At 46.3% G+C, this 13596-nt stretch overlaps 1 long non-coding RNA gene across 8 annotated transcripts in view; it reads right to left on the bottom strand.

The window, feature by feature from the left end:
* LOC106557784 overlaps positions 1 to 13195 on the bottom strand; it is a 31617-nt gene extending 18422 nt beyond the window's left edge. Inside the window, exons 1-4 of one of the 8 annotated variants that reach the window (XR_005378709.1) lie at positions 12926 to 13190; positions 11534 to 11657; positions 5633 to 5777; positions 1582 to 1861 (exon numbers count right to left, since the gene is read on the bottom strand). This is a non-coding gene — a long non-coding RNA (uncharacterized LOC106557784). Of the gene's footprint in view, positions 1 to 1581; positions 1862 to 4354; positions 5778 to 8812; positions 8868 to 11533; positions 11658 to 12925 lie in introns of those variants that run through there. The other 7 variants (XR_005378711.1, XR_005378713.1, XR_005378712.1 and 4 more) reach the window with 7 other exon arrangements.
* Positions 13196 to 13596: the final 401 nt, after the last annotated feature.

Genomic DNA, 13596 nt, shown 5'->3' with positions numbered 1-13596 from the left:
ACCCTACATTAAATTTTCTTGTGCACACAGCAAGGTGGTGTTTAGCTGAATGAGCATGCAGATTGGGTACAGACATAGTTTCTGTTCTGTGGAGTTTACTTATTTCTTTGACTAGAACAAGTTTCTGGGGAACCAGGGTGACTCAGTCAGTTAAACATCTGCCTTTGGGAAAAAAAAATAAACATCTGCCTTTGGCTCAGGCCATGATCCCAGGGTCCTGGGATGGAGTCCCGCATCGGGTTTCCTGCTTAGCGGGGAGTCTGCTTCTCCCTTTCCCTATGCCTGCTGCTTTACTTGTGTGCTGTCAATTAAATAATTAAAATGTTTTTTACAGCCCCCAAGTTTCTTTTTTCTTTTCTTTTTTTTTTAGTCCCCAAGTTTCTGTAGAATTCTTCCAATATAGTTTTTGCATCTATGAACATGAACACATAATTTTCACATTTCTATTGATACGATTGTCTTAATGGATATCCTCAATCTGAATCACACTTGCATCCTGACATAAAGGTCACTTGATCATGGTATGATATTTCTTAAGTTGATGAATATTTACTTATATTTTGTGCAATACTTTAACATTTCTTTGCATATGTCCAATTTGTCTGACAGGTATTATATGGGCCAATCTATGGGAAGATCTATTATCAGCCTTATATTCAGTGTTTATAAAACCACTGGGAAAGATCGACTAAAGCAATACTATGAAATAATTCATTAATGGAGCTTCTCTCTTGGACTGTATGAACCTAGCTTTTGTGTGTGTGTTTCCTTTTGTTAATTCCTCCGCCCCCTTTACATATATTTGGCTTACAAGAACACAGATTCATTCTCTTTCTGTTCTGGAATAAGAACGGTAAAACCAACATGAATGTTAATGGACTAAAATCACACTCTCAGTGGGGCTGCGTTCTTTCTGAAGGCTCCAGGAGACGATCTGTTTTCTTTCCTGGCTTCTGGAGGTTGCCTACATCTCTGGCTCACATATCCCTTCCAGGAGTCACACCACTCCAACCTCTGCCTCCATCATCACATCTGTGCCTGTGACTCTCCTGCTTCCCTGTTTCCTGTGTAAGGATCTACCTGAATAAAATTCCCTACAGTCTCCCATCTCAAAATATTAACTCAATCACATCTGTAATCTCTTCAGTCAAGTCAGGTAACATACTCAGCTTCAAGGAATTAGGATGTATCATTAGTAAAAACTAGGATGTTCTTCTGTGTAAATGGGTATAAGCATCAAACTCAGCGCATTCCCGGTGCTGGGTTAGCACCTTCTACTCCTCAGGCCCTCTTCAGGTGTGGTCAGCCGTCCCAGTCTTGTTCTGCACGGTCACCGAATCTGACCCTAAGGGTCAAGTCTCCTCCGACATCTTTAACTTGAAATAGGTCCACAGCCTTTTCTTGACTTTTACAACCTCAGCAGTTGTGAAGATTGCGGGCCAGTCACTTTCTAGATTGTTCTGCATTATAAATTTGTCCAGTGTTTATTTTTTAAAAAAGATTTTATTTATTTATTCATGAGACACACACACACACACACACACACACACAGAGGCAGAGGCAGAGGCAGAGACGCAGGCTCCATGCAGGGAGCCCAACATGGGACTCGATCCCGGGTCTCCAGGATCAGGCCCCGGACTGAAGGTGGCGCTAATCCTCTGAGCCATCCAGGCTGCCCTATTTCCGCATTTTTTAAAAGTCAGTAATAATGTAGAAGTGATGAAGTGATGCTGTGCTTTCTTGTTCCATGGCTGATGGTTTCCATGTGGATCACTCCAATTAAGGTAGACTCTGAAAGACTTGGCTGTCGAGCCTCTCTTTTACTTGTTTCTCTTACATTGTTCAATTTAGAATCTCATCTCTGTGGAGGTAAGTGATAAGCTATATGTATACCTGTATCAAGTATAGATATTTATCCCTACTATGGATACACACAGACACATATATATTCTACATTTATATATTAAGTAACACTGAATTGCAAAGATCTGTCTCTATTTCTCTTTTTTTTTTGGTCTCTATTTCTGATGCCAATATTTGACATTATGTTCTTGTGCCCATTCTGAACTGTTTTTTTTTTTTTTTTTCATTTTGAACTGTTGACAAATGCTCCTAACATTCCTGTGGAATCCCATTTCTCCATTCATAATAAAATGATGGTGCCACTCAGGAATTGGAGGCTTAGCAGCCAATTGGATTTCAGCATAAGAAACCTCAGGGAAGGACAACATTTCCTGAAACACACGCTTATCTTCATCTGAATCTTGAGATGAGGTCCTCCGCAGATGCTTCTGCTGAGACCCCCTTATAGGAAGAGAAGGGAAAACCTGGAAGACACTTTTCCAACTCTGACATGGTACTGAGTACTGTGCCCCTAGTGCTTCTCAGTCTCTCTCCAGCCCAGGGATCTCTGAAAATGCTTCTCCCTTTGCCTGTGTCTCTGCCACTTTCTATCTCCTATGAATAAATAAATGAAGCCATAACCTTTGTTTGGGGTTTCCTAAACAGTGAGACCAATGCCATGCTTGTGTTCACCTGATCTGTGATCTGTACGACACTGCCTGGGATGGGGAGTCGAACAGGGGGAGCCAGGACTTCTGTGGCAAAGGCTCTTGCTTGTGCCATCATATGAGTGATTATAGGATCAAAGCTTTCATTTGTGATTTGATGCTTTGTCTGCTGCTCTGACACCTGGCACCTGAGTCTCTCTCCACAAGGCCAGTGAGCTCCTGGCAGCAGAAACTGCATGGGGTGTGCACATGGGGAGATGGCGAAATGAGGTCCATGATGTGTTTGTCGGAAGGGATGAAGAGCCCTGTGCTGGCATAGGATGTAGGCAGAAAGAACGTAGACTTCTGAGACCTGGTGAGAACTGGCAGAGTGATTGGAAACACATGACAACAGACATGGGTTGTGGGCACAGGCATTGGAAATATACAGAGGAAAACATGGCATGGTGATGCTGGAGACAGACATGGTTGGGGGGCACAGGGTTTGAGAAGACAAGAGAGAACCATGGGACCCAACTAAATCAATGTCTTGTGTAAAATTATAGACTTCTGTGGACACATTAGAGTAGAAGAAAGATGAAATCCGTCACCTTTGTTTCCTTCAGGAAGCATACAGAAGTAAGGAAATAGCAAAGACAAGAGTATAAGAGAATGACTTAGAAAAAAAACAATATAAAAATAAAGAAGGGTAAAAGTTGATAGTAATACCAGCAATGAACAAGCTGAGGAACAGAAATGGAGAGCAGACCAAAGCAGTGACGTTGGAGATGCTCTGTGAGCCTGCAGACACTGATCGGATGCTGCCAGGGCTTTGGAACCGTGAGGGACACAGTCGGCCCATAACCAGCCCCCCCGCCTGCTCACAGCCTCTGCTCATGGCCCCAAGCTCATGGGCTCATGGCCCCCACTCATAGCCTGCTGATTCTTCCCAGGCCCGAGCCCAGGGTGCCCTGAAATGTGTGGTGAGAAGGTACATCCTTGACAAGTTCCAGATCTTGGATGGAAAGCATTTTTTTTTTTTTTTTTCCTTTTCACCACTAAGTATCCTGTTAGCTCTAGGGTTTTTGTTTGTTTGTTTGTTTTGTTTTGTTTGTTTTGTAGATGCATTTTACCAGATTAAAGGAATTCCCTTCCCTTACTGGTATCTTTGGAGTGTGCAAGATGACTGGATATTGAAATTTGTTGTTTCCCTGCATCTCTTGAGTTTTCACTGTTGTGATAATATGGTGAATTATATTCACTTAAAAAGTATTGATTCAGAAAAGAAGTACTGATTTAGCCTTTCACTCCTAAGATGATCTCTGCATTGTCTTAATGTTGCTTGTAGGTCTGTGGGTATATATGTATATTAATGTATTTATGTATACATAATATTCATATAGATTTTAACACTTTAAATAAACTTTTTACTTTTTTCAGCTTTGTTGTGTTATAATTAATAAATTGCAGTGGAGGGATCCCTGGGTGGCACAGCGGTTTGGCGCCTGCCTTTGACCCAGGGCGCGATCCTGGAGACCCGGGATCGAATCCCACGTCGGGCTCCCGGTGCATGGAGCCTGCTTCTCCCTCTGCCTGTGTCTCTGCCTCTCTCTCTCTGTGTCTATCATGAATAAATAAATAAAATCTTTAAAAAAAATAAAATGAGTCTCTTGTAGACAGCAAATAGATGGGTCTTGCTTTAAAAAAAAATTGCAGTGGAATATATTTAAATTATACAAAATGATTTTTTTTTTTAAGATTCTATTTATTTATTCATGAGAAACACACAGAGAGAGGGAGAGACGTAGGTGGAGGGAGAAGAAGGCTCCTCCCAAGGAGCCTGTTTTCGGGACTTGATCCCTGGACCAGGATCACACCCTGAGCTGAAGGCAGACGCTCAACCACTAGCCACCCAGGCATCCCCATACATGATGATTTGATGTACATATATGTACATATACATTGTGGAGAATTCTCAGTCAAGTTAATTAACACTTATATCACCAGCTGGAAATCCAAGTATAACTTTTGACTCCCCCCAAAACTGAACTACTAATGGCCTTGTGTTGTTTGGATACCTTACTGATAACATAATCAATATCACATTTTTGTACTGTATTTTTACAATGAAATAAGCTAGAGAAAAGAGTTGATATTAAGAAAACATAAGGGGGAGGAACTGCCTGGTATAGCTCAGTGGTTGAGCATATGCCTTCGCCTCAGGTCCTGATCCCATGGTCCTGGGATTAAGTCCTGCATAGGGCTCCCTGCAGGGAGCCTCCTTCTCCCTTTGCTTGTGTCTCTGCCTCTTTCTCTCTATCTCCCATGAATAAATAAATAAAATCTTAAAATTTTACTGTATCCTACTGTATTGAAAAAAAGGCATGCAGAAGTGGGCACACACAATTTAAAGTTGTGTTGTTCAAGGGTCAGCTATATGTGTATATACATACGTGTGTATGGTGTGTGTGTGTGTGTGTGTGTGTGGTGTGGCCTCCCACAGCATTCAGACAGACCTATGCTTATCTACAGAACCAAGAAGACATCTACCCTGAACCCTATTCTCACAAGTCAGCTGCTGGGAAAGAAACCTATGAGAACCATCTGCTCTATAGGGTCTCCCATTGAAAGACCTGAAGTGAGCTTTACCTCACTTCATGGACTGGAGAGAAGATAGGAAATAGCTGTCACTGACACAATGACACTGTCCAGGCACTGTGGCCCAGACCCTGCCCTCATTATCACTTTGGCAGACAACGGGCCTGAAGTCTGTTCCCATGATGTTCCCTGGGCTGCCTCTAAAACATGTGGACTGGGCCATGTCCTAATCCATCAGGCACAAATCTAGTGTCATGATGTAAACTCAAACCTGAACTCATGGCCTGCTGCGTGGACACTGGGCCAGGATTCTAAGCTCAGCCTCAAGGTATCAGGCAAAAGATCTGACCAGATGTCCATCTGGACTCCCCATAAGCCCCCAAATAAACTGAGACTCCTTCCCTTCTAGATCACCCAGGAGAGCCTCAGAGACCTGATTTGGACACTGTTCAAACTCTCCACTTTCTATCCATTACAACTGGACTTGGACCAAAGGAAAACCCCACATGACCAGGAAGATGGCAGCTGAGGTTCTGAGCACAGACTTCATCTGAATGCCGTCTCCACCTGCACTGGTCCTCATTCTTCACCATCCAGCCATGTTCTAGGCCAATCCTTCAGAATGGTCTTCAGCACAGTAGACGGCGATTGATGAAGCTCCAGATTCATAGCAGCTCTCATTCCATCCACCTGAGAAGCATACACCTCAATTTCAGACGCCTCAGTTTTTCCAGATGCTGTCCCTATGTCCCCTTTAGTGTCCTCTGTGAAGACCTCTGGTGTCCCCCTGAGAAGAATGACTGGGAGGGAGACCCCTTGCAGGATGTGAATGCATCCTTGTCTCATGTGACTTGGAGGTTATTGCTGCATCGACAAGGACAAAGATGTAAGAGGCAGCTGTTTCTGGTTCTGCAGTGCTTCTCCAGCTTGGCATGTGTGCAGATGCTGGAATCCCAGACAGCACTTCGGGGACACATGCAGACACCACATATTTAGTTATATAAACTGAAATTGTATTTTTTTTTAAAGATTTTATTTATTTATTCATGAGAATACACAGAGAGGAGAGAGAGAAGCAGAGACACAGGCAGAGGGAGAAGCAGGCTCCATGCAGGGAGCCTGATGTGGGACTTGACCCTGGGTCTCCAGGATCACACCCTGGGCTGAAGGCGGTGCTAAACCGCTGAGCCACCGGGGCTGCCCCTGAAATTGTATTTTTAAAAAGATTTTATTTATTTAATCATGAATGACACAGAGAGAGAGAGAGAGGGGCAGAGACATAGGCAGATGGAGAAGCAGGCTCCCTGCAGGGAGTCCATCTGGAACTGGATCACAGGTCTCCAGATCACGACCTGAGCTGAAGGCAGACACTCAACCACCAAGCCACCCGGGTGCTCCTGAAATTGTATTTATAATTAAAGTTTTTTTTTTTTTAATTTTATTTATTTATTCATGAGAGACACAGAGAGAGAGAGGCAGAGACACAGGCAGAGAGAGAAGCAGGCTCCATGCAGGGAGCCCCACGTGGGACTCGATCCCGCGGCTCCAGGATCAGGCCCTGGGCTAAAGGCGGCGCTAAACCGCTGAGCCATCCGGGCTGCCCCTGAAATTGTATTTAAAATGGAACTTATTGGGACACTTGTGTGGCTCGGTAGTTGAGCATCTGCCTTCGGCTCAGTGTAATCCTGGTCCGGGGATCACATCCCGCATCAGGCTTCCTGGGAGGACCCTGCTTCTTCCTCTGCCTATGTCTCTCATGAATAAATAAATAAAATCTTAAAAAAAAGAAAGGAACTTATTAAACTGGAATATGAACTATTTTTAATTAGTTTTGTTAAAAATGAGTCAAGTTGTGTGAGTAGGTTTTAAACTATAATCTAAATAGAATACTATTAATCTGCATTTGGTCTGCAAATGATTACATTTTGATAAAATCCGTGAAAGGACCCACCTATGTGGTGTGTAGTTTTTATTTATTTTTATTTTTAATTTATTTAATTAATTTATTTAAAAAAAGATTTTATTAATTTATTTATTCATGAGAGACAGAGAGATAGAGAGGCAGGGACACAGGCAGAGGAAGAAGCAGGTTCCACGCAGGAAGCCCGATGTGGGACTCGATCCTGGGGGCTCTGGGATCACACCCTGAGCCAAAGGTGGACGCTCAACCACTGAGCCATCCAGGCATCCCTGGTGTGTAGTTTTTAAAGTGTCCTCTCCAGAGATAAGAGTTTTTGGCTCTGTTGAAGTGTTTCAGTGAAAATCATCATGGGGAATAGTCTATCGTCCTGTATATTTTGGCTTTTTTTTTTTCTTAAGATTTTATTTATTTATTTATTTGAGAGAGAGAGAGAGAGAGAGCTTGAGCAGGGAGGAGAGGCAGAGAGAGAAGCAGACTCTCCAATGAGCCGGGAGCCCCACATGGGGCTTGATCCCAGGACCCAGGGATCATGACCTGAGCTGAAGGCAGATGCTTCGCCAACTAAGCCAGCCAGATGCTGTTGTAAGTATGTCTTTTTAAAAAATTATTTCATTATTAATAAAATTCTTCCAAATTTGACATATTATGCAGGTATCTTAACTTTTAAGCATTGAAGACATTTTGTAAATTATTTTTATTCATCAAAGTTTATCTGGGAATAAAAAGGAGGTTGGTATGATCTGTACCTTATTTATTTAATTTTTTAAAAAAGATTTTATTTATTTATTCATGAGAGACACACAGAGAGAGGCAGAGATACAGGCAGAGGGAGAAGCAGGCTCCCTCCAGGGAAGCCTGATAAGGGACTTGATCCCAGGACTCCAGGATCATGCCCTGAGCCAAAGGCAGATGCTCAACCGCTGAGCCAGCCAGGGGTCCCAGGACCTGTATCTTATTAAAAACCCGAATCTTGGGCAGCCCGGGTGGCTCAGCGGTTTAGAGCCACCTTTGGCCCAGGACGTGATCCTGGAGACCCGGGATTGATCCCACATCAGGCTCCCTGCATGGAGCCTGCTTCTCCCTCTGCCTGTGTCTCTGCCTCTCTGTGGGTTTCTCATGAATAAACAAAATCTTTAAAAAAAAAAAAAAAAACCAGAAACAACACAAATCTTAGGCACAACTCAGCCCCAGCGCATCAAGATATGCATATAAACGCTGTTCCTTTTTTTTTTTTTAAGATTTTATTTATTCATTCGTGACAGATACAGAGAGAGAGAGAGAGGCAAAGACATAGGCAGAGGGAGAGAGCCTGCTTCATGCCGGGAGCCTGACATGGGACCCGACCCGGGGTCTCCAGGAGCACACCCTGGGCCAAAGGCGGCGCTAAGCTGCTGGGCCACTGGGGCTGCCCATAGATGCTGTTCCTAAGTGGATCTTATGTATATTAAATTGTGGAAAGTACTGCAAACAGACTGATCCTCTGTTTTTCTCACATTGGAATCAGTTGTTGAGATTTACACAGTTTTTATTATCTAGGCCCTACCTTAAAGATACCAATTACCTGCTGTTCTTTGTTTTGAGGCCTGTGCCTTGAGCCACACCGTGTCCAGGTGGTGGTAATGGGCAGCAGAACTTGAGAACCTCGGAGTTGTTGGTGAAGAGATCACAGCATGCTCATGCGGTCCACATTTTCTAACTTTGGAAAAACTGTCACTAGCATCCACAAAAGTTGTATGGCTCCATAAGGGAAGGATTTCCTTCTGAAGAGCAAATAAGGTCTCCTTCCTCCCTGTCTAGTACTCACCTCATTGGTGCTTCTTTCTTTCGACAGGATTTTGTCCCTAAGTGCAGGGCATCTCCTGTAGAGCAAGAAAAGGTCCATGAAAAACACCGGGAAAGGAAAGGAACCCAAGGTTGGACCAGTCCTCCGATCCTCCATAGCCCATGAAATGATCTGGTCTCTGTGTCACTTGGGTCACAGGCTGGTTTTGTGTAGGACAAGGCCTGGGCTCCTGTTCTGCATCTTGCCTCATTATTCTAGCATAGCTCTTCATTTCTGGGAATATTGAAACAGTCTGGAGAAGCACAGAAAATTGCTCTCCTTTCTGGAATCTTTCAACAACCAAAGGAGTTAAAGACTCTTAGGGTCATACATAAATAGCAATTTGAGTTCTGGGGTGGAAAGCGAGCAGCAAGCTACATGTTTGAAATGCAAACAGGGATCAGAGGGTTAGGAGGCAGGAAGGCATTGTTAGAACAGTATGATGCACAGCTCCACTCCAAACACTTGAAATGATGTCCAGGATGACTGTGTTTCTTACAAAGCTCCAGGTGACCCCAGTAGGAAATCAGTATTGAGAACCATTTAGCTAAATACTGCTCTTAAACCCTTCCCTGCTTACAGATGTTTTGGAGATCCAGGGCTTGACACGAGATTTTGTTTCAAGCTGTTTGGGATGGAACCATGAATGTTCACATTCAAAGTCACTGGTGGTGGGATCCCTGGGTGGCGCAGCGGTTTAGCGCCCGCCTTTGGCCCAGGGCGCGATCCTAGAGACCCGGGATCGAATCCCACGTCGGGCTCCCGGTGCATGGAGCCTGCTTCTCCCTCTGCCTCTCTGTGTGTGTGTGTGTGTGTGTGTGTGACTATCATAAATAAATAAAAATTAAAAAAAAAAAGTCACTGGTGGTGCTCACATGGGCGCCCCCAGATGCCCCTCACATGCCCTATGGGGGTGAGCACAGCACACACTAGTGCCTCACAGCCATCAGTTCTCAGTACAACTGGTATCCCCTTTGACTCCCCCTGTGGTTACCTCTTTCGCTGGCTCTTATTAAACGGAGAGGTCAATAGTGTCTGAGCAAGGCAGTATTTGAGAAACACATGTGCATTCATTGGAGCAAGCTTGTTTGGGCATGTACTGTGTGCTCTCAGGTTTGCCAGGATGTGCTGTGTGCCAGGTGCTGTGCTGTGGACCCCCGCACACCCTGGCTGTCTGTGCTGCAGCCTGGTGGACCCCGTGCACAGCCACAGCGTCTGGGTTCAGGGGTGACTCTGTGCTGCCTGGGGCATGGAGGTCTGCCCGTAGATAGGACTGAGGTCTCCCGTGAGGCCAGGGCCTCTAAGGGTGTATCTACGTCTGGATGTGAGGGCCATTGGCCAATGGATTTTGCTCACATATTCACCAAGGATTGCTGTGTTTTCTTCACTTCCCATGCAGTGATTTTGGAGGACCTGTGCACGTGCTCAAGACACAGCTTGGAGAGATGAGTTTAATACTGAAAAGTAACATGGGTGCTACCCCAGGGCCTTCTACGCCATGTGCTCCTGTCCTCACAACGGGGAATGGGGGCTTCCTTTCTGTACCATCCTAACCAAACCTATGAACTGACGTGCAGCAAGTTCTCAACAGATTTCTCCTCTCAAGCTGGAGATGAGAGGTTCCCTAAGATGAGAGGACACCAGAGTCCTAACAAGGAGGAATTCTTATCCCTCACGGAATGAAGTGGACATAGGGTCCCTTCTGTGTACTGCATTGTTTTTCATTTTTGTGTCTGCATTGCATTTTAGAGAGGCCACCTCTTCATCGAGGCCATCTGAGCATTACTGTGCTTAGGTAGGGCTGAATTTTTCCTGAAAATAGGAATACTTATTTATCAGGGGGCTCTTCAAACGAATGCCTGGAAATCCTTTTTTAATTGTAATAGCAGCAAAGAAAAGCAAATAAGTTATGCTTCAGTGCCCTGTCATTTCCTTTTACTGGCCTATTTCTATTGGCTCTAACTCCAGTGAGGTAAACAGACACTCAGAGCCGAGGGGACGTCCCTTCTACCTCAGACACACACTATGTATAAATACAAACACAGGAGATGTGAGGGAGGTGGCTGGAGGCTGGAGAGTTTACACCGACAGAAGTCTTATCGCTGGACTCCAATGAAAAGAGGGAAGGAAACTTAAATTGGAGGTTTTGGAAACCTAGATTCCTTGACCATCAAGTAATGCGCAGACCTCACTCCTTTATCTGCACCTACTTTACTGCTAGTCTGAGCAGAAGGGAACTCAGTCCTGGAGCAGCAGTGGAGATGATTTCTCCTCCACTTTTTCAGTCCTACTAGTTTCTGTTCCTTTGCTTAAGAGAGAGTTATTTTCTACAATTTAAACCCAATATATTTAAAAATATAAAAAATACTCAAAAGTTGGGAGAAACTGGTATTACTTATGGAAATGTCAGAATACTGCTCAGATTTAGAGACACTCTATGAAATTGAAGCATGATGGGCACCTGAGTGGAAGAGTTAGTGAAGCATTCAACTCTTGGTTGAGGTGGGGCTCTAGTGCTCAGTGGGGATTCTCAGTCCTCCTCTTCCCTCTGGACCCCCACCCCTGCACAACTGCACTCTCTCAAGTAAGTAAATAAGTAAATCTTAAAAAAAAAAAAATAAGCAGCATGAATGACTGGGATTTGATCTTGCCAAAATCCAGGCAGCAAAAACTTAAGAATTTTTAAAGTAAATAGGGGAGTACCTGGTGGCTCAACCGGTGAAGCATCTGTCTTTGTGAGCTCCTGGGGTCCTGGGATGGGCTCCCCGCTCAGTGGAGAGCCTGCTTCTCCCTCTCTTTTTGCTCCTCTCACTGTGCTGCTAGAGCTCTGTCAAATAATTAATAAAATATATATTTTTAAAGATTTTATTTATTTATTCATGGGGGACACAGAGACAGAGACAGAGACACAAGTAGAGGGAGAAGCAGGCTCCATGCAGAGAGCCTGATGTGGGACTCGATCCCAAGTCTCCAGGATCAGGCCCTTGGCTGAAGGAGGGGCTAAACCGCTGAGCCACCCAGGCTGCCCTAATTAATAAAATCTTAAAAAAAAAACCTGCTAAAGGTATTACTGAGGCCTCTGAAATTCGAAAATGGAGTTTTATTATTTTTCAAATATTCATGTAAAATAACAGACATCCATAACAAATATGCCTGGAAATATTGAAAAACTAATTATGGAATGCCACCCTCATTTAACCCAAAGACATCAGAATTTATTAATCATCTCTACACCTTCTGAACAGAATGAACTAAATGGAAAGAGGACTATAGGTGCAGAGCCCGGGACGGCGTCTCTAACCCCTGCGTAGTCGCGGGCCAGAAACCAGTCAGGCTCTGCGGAGTCCCCGCCCTGGCCTAGTGTGGCGACTGCCAGGCCCTGGTCCCCGGCCTCTGCAGCCCACCTGCTCCCCCGGCTCCCTGGTCCCCGGCCTCTGCAGCCCACCTGCTCCCCCGGCTCCCTGACCCTGGTGCGCCCACCGCCCTCCCCGGCCTCGCGGTCGTCGGCCACCTAAGCCGAAACCAAGAAAAAGCTTTTCTTTCTTTCTTTCTTTCTTCTTTCTTTCTTTCTTTCTTTCTTTCTTCTTTCTTTTCTTTCTTTCTTTCCTTTCTTTTCTTTCTTTTCTTTCCTTCCTTCCTTCCTTCCTTCCTTCCTTTCTTTCTTTATGAATGATAGTCACAGAGAGAGAAGGAGGGAGAGGCAGAGACATAGGCAGAGGGAGAAGCAGGCTCCATGCACCGGGAGCCCAATGTGGGACTCGATCCCGGGTCTCCAGGATCGCGCCCTGGGCCAAAGGCAGGCACCAAACCGCTGCGCCACCCAGGGATCCCAAGAAAAAGCTTTTCTTAAAAAAAATGTTTTAACTTATTTAAGAGAGAGCATGAGTCAGCGAGAGTGACCACCAGGCGGGGTGTAGGGGGAGGCGGCAGAGAGAGAAGCAGGCTCCCCGCCAACAAGGGACCCCCCCACCCATGTGGGGCTCGACCCCAGGATCCCAGGATCCTGACCTGACTCGACCCCAGGATCCAGGACCCCAGGACCCGGGGATCCTGACCTGACTCGACCCCAGGACCCCAGGGCCCCGGGATCCTGACCTGAGCGGAAGGCAGCCCTTCACCCTGACTTCCCAGGCGCCCCTGAAAAAGCTTTTTGTGACAGAAGAAGCCCTTCCAAGGCTGGGAAGGAAACATCTCGGCGCTGACGACGCTTATTCCTCTCGGCGGTAACCTGCAAGGCGCCGAAGGACCCGCAGAACGCACGCCGCCCGGCGCACCTGCGCGGACTCTTCGAGGACTAGGACAGACCGGAAGCGCCGCGGCCTGGCGGAAGGACGTGCTGCGTCCGCTCGCACTGGCCCCGCCCTCCTCAGGTCCCGCCTCCCCGCGACCTGTGACCCGGAAGCGCTCTCCGGGGGCGCCCTTCCCGCCTGTGAGCGCGGGCTTCGGTCTCGTAGCGCAGGACGGCGCTCGCGGTGGGGGTGCGGCCCGGTCCTCCCCCTGAGCCCGGCGCTGGGAGGGTACGACCAGCGCTTCCCCGGACGCCTCCTGCCCTGCGTCCCGGATGCCATGCGGCTGGCTGTCCCTGCCGGGGTGTGCTTACGGTCCCGCCGGCAACTTCCTCCGGGACCATCTGGATTCCGTCCGTGGGAACCTGGAGGTGGCCGCGGGGCGGGGAAGGGTCGGGTGTGTGCGTGCGAAGAGGGGGTGACGGGCCGTGTGCACGTGGGGGAGGGGCGAGGAGGGGGTGACGGGCCGTGTGCACGTGG

The sequence above is a fragment of the Canis lupus genome, chromosome 25 (assembly GCF_011100685.1).
Source record: "Canis lupus familiaris isolate Mischka breed German Shepherd chromosome 25, alternate assembly UU_Cfam_GSD_1.0, whole genome shotgun sequence".
In the NCBI taxonomy this organism is placed as follows: Eukaryota; Metazoa; Chordata; class Mammalia; order Carnivora; family Canidae; genus Canis; species Canis lupus.
Note: the sequence above shows the minus strand (reverse complement) of the source record. Positions and strands in the feature narration are given on the sequence as shown.